The sequence below is a fragment of the Octodon degus genome, unplaced genomic scaffold, assembly GCF_000260255.1.
Source record: "Octodon degus isolate 3935 unplaced genomic scaffold, OctDeg1.0 scaffold00169, whole genome shotgun sequence".
Classification (NCBI taxonomy): Eukaryota; Metazoa; Chordata; class Mammalia; order Rodentia; family Octodontidae; genus Octodon; species Octodon degus.
In genome coordinates this window covers 2340630-2343910 of record NW_004524745.1, presented here as the reverse complement: position 1 = coordinate 2343910, position 3281 = coordinate 2340630, and positions in this window count along the sequence as shown.

The window sequence follows — 3281 nt, the reverse complement described above, 5'->3', positions numbered from 1 at the left end:
GGGGGCGCGGCTGGCTGGCATGTGGTGCTGGGGGATTGAACCGCGGTCCCTGATGCTTTTGCTAAGCTTGTTCTAAGTAGGTGCTTTAGAGAGTGGTTGATTTCTTGATGATAATCATTCTTTCTGGGGTGAGATGGAATCTTAGTGTTGTTTCAATTTACATCTCTCCAATGCCCAGATGTTGAACATTTTTTCACATATTTGCTGTTTGTAGTTTTTCATCTGAAAAGTGTGTATTCATCTCACATATCCTTTTTTTTTTTGGTGGAACCGAGGAATGAACTCAGGTCCTTGTGCTTGCCAGGGAAGCGCTTATTCCACTGAGCCATCTCCCTGGCCCCAGGTACCCATTTTTGATTGGGTCTTTAAGTTGGGGGGGTCTGACATTTTGAGTTCTTTGTATGTTCTCATTAGTAATTCTTTGCCTGAGGAACCACCAGCAAACATTTTTTCCTACATTGTGGGTGGTCTCTTCACTCTGTTGATGGTTTCTGCTGCTGTGCAAAAGCTTTTTGATAAGATGAGATCCCAGTTGTTGATTCTTTGTGGTAATTCCTGCACAATCAAGATTTTATTCATAAAATCTTTTCCTACACCAATGTCTTCAAGAGTTTTACCTATTCTTTCTTCCAGCAGATTTAATGTTTCTGTTTTAATATTTAGATCTTTGATCCATTTCAAATGTAATTTAGAGCTTGGTGACAGATATAGGTCCAATTTTAATCTTTGGCATGTGTACAGCCAATTATTCCAACACTATTTATCAAAGAGGCTATCTTAGAGGATCCACCCATCTCCCTGCTCTTGGTCCTCTCCATGTGTTTAGAGTTAATAAAGGCTTTCTCTCCCCCAATTCTGCTTCTCTGCTGCGCCACCACTACTGCCACCATCGCTCTTGCCTCTGAAACCTATCATTGGTGCTGTGACCTGGAACGGTGAGTAGTGTGGCTCCCGGGAAATCCCCTGCCCCGGTTTTGAGCTCCCTCACTGAACTGCCTTTTGCTTCTGCTTTTGCCTCTGCCGCCTGCCATTGCTAGCTCGCATCCAACACCGGCCAATCTCGTTCCTCACTCATGAGCCCAAAACTACGGGGGTCTTGCTTGTCTTTCCTCTCCTCTCGTGTCGAAAGTCGTGAGCTCACGTCGGGACCCCCCTATCTTCCTCGGCCATCTGGTCCCCAACTCTCCACTTTTTCTAGTGACGACTGATAAAATGGGTGGCTTTTGCCCTAATCTTTGGCTCCTGTTAATTCGGCCACCATGGGAAACGCTGTTCCCATCCTCCAAAGCACACGCCGCTGGGTTGCCTCATAAAAAACCTCAGCACCCTCGTATTTCAAGGATATCTCCAACTCAAAAGACTAATTTTTAAACTCTATTATCACAACCGCAAATGGCTAGAAATCCCTTAAAAGCCTTTGTTGACTCTTAAAACACGTCCCTCCCACCTTCTTCCCTCTGCTGTCCCCCTGACATATGGGCCAGTACTACCCTCTCCACTCCTTTGCTCCAAATTCTGTCTTGTCAGTCTCTTCCGACTGCATTTGAACTTACTCCACCCTCTGTAGCAACATCTCTGCTGCCGCATCTGGTTCCCTTGTAGATTCCGCCCTTTGCCTTGTAGATTCCTCTGCCTCTCTTTCCTCCATACTGAAACTTCAGATGCCAGTGTTTTCTCCTTCCACCTTTTCTCCTCCCACGTTTCACATCTACCCCCATCACTCAACCTCCTCTCAATGCTTTGTCAGCCTGTGGCTGCCTGCCCCGTGGCCAGCCACCACCATCTTGTGGGTCATGTGGCTATCCGCCACCATTGTGTGGTCGCTACTCCTATGAGGTCAGCACTGACTTGCGGGGCTCTGTCACGTGACGAGCCACCGCCATTTTTTGCGCCATGTTGCCATCTACGGCCACCATAGGGTCGCTCCTCCTGTGATGTCAGGGCACTGGCTTAAGACACCCCATCACATGACAAGCCACTGCCATCCTACATGCTGTGTGGCCATCCACCTCTCTGTAAGGTCACTCCTGTGACCTTAGAGCACTGCCTTGCACCAGCTACATGATGGGTCACCACCATTTTCCGGGCCATGTGGCTAGCTGCTACCATGTTACAGTCGCTCCTCTTGTGATATCAGAGCACCACATTTTAGTGCCTCGTCACGTGATAGGCCAGCCCATCTTGCGGCCTTTCCTTGGAATATAGTAACTATAAATAAGAGGTTTTTGTGTTTTTCAAATTCTTACAAGAGATCTCTATAAATTGACTTACAAAAGTTCTGACTAGTCTCTCATAATTACAAACTTAAAAAGGTCATCATAGTTTAACCTGGCCAGAAATATTTGAGTGCACTCTTATTTTATAAAGATGTCCATGTGTCCTGTATGTACTTGTTTGTTTTTATGTCATTCTGTAAACAGCTGTTCCTTTTTATTTGAGCTCTAAAATATAAACTTGAAAGCATGCTTTCTCCTGCGTTACCAGCTGGTCTAGGTAATATAAAAATTAATTAATTTATTTATTTATTTATTTTTTTCCGGAACCAGGGATTTAACTCAGGCCCTTGTGCTTGCCAGGGAAGCACTTATTCCACTGAGCCATCTCCCCAGCCCCCCTCAAAATTAACTTATAATTAAATAAAAACCATTAAAATGGGGAAGATTGTTGGGCAGAACTCTTGATTGATGAATAGAGGGTGGCCCACCTTTGTTCATCAATAGAGAGCCCCCAAGGGGCCAGGGAGATGGCTCAGTGGAATAAGCACTTCCTGGCAAGCGCAAGGGCCTGAGTTCAATCTCTGGTTCCACAAAAAAAAAAAAAAAGAGAGCCCCCAATAATTTGGTCATTGGTTAAAAGACAAAGTTTTTACAAAAATTAAAATAAGGCTTTCTCATAAAAGATGCTTAATATATTAAACATATGTATGCCTTCTAAAATGCTGTATGCTAAATATAAATTTTCTTTCAGATTTATGCCTTTCTCTTATGCTCCAGGTATTTATAATAGGTTCCCATCAAGCCAACATGAGGTCATCAGCCAAGTGATAATTTTCTAACTGAAATTTGTGTGATATATAGCCTATGTATGTGCTGTTATATTTAGAGATGCAGGTTCCTGTCAAGCCAGGTCATCAGTCAAATAATTTTATAACTAAAACTTATATTATATGTATCCTATGTACATTTAAAGATGCAAAAACAAAATGGGGATTTCATATGACTGTTATGCTATACTGCTATGTATGATTTTTTTTTTTTTTTTTTTTTTTTTTTTTTTTTTTT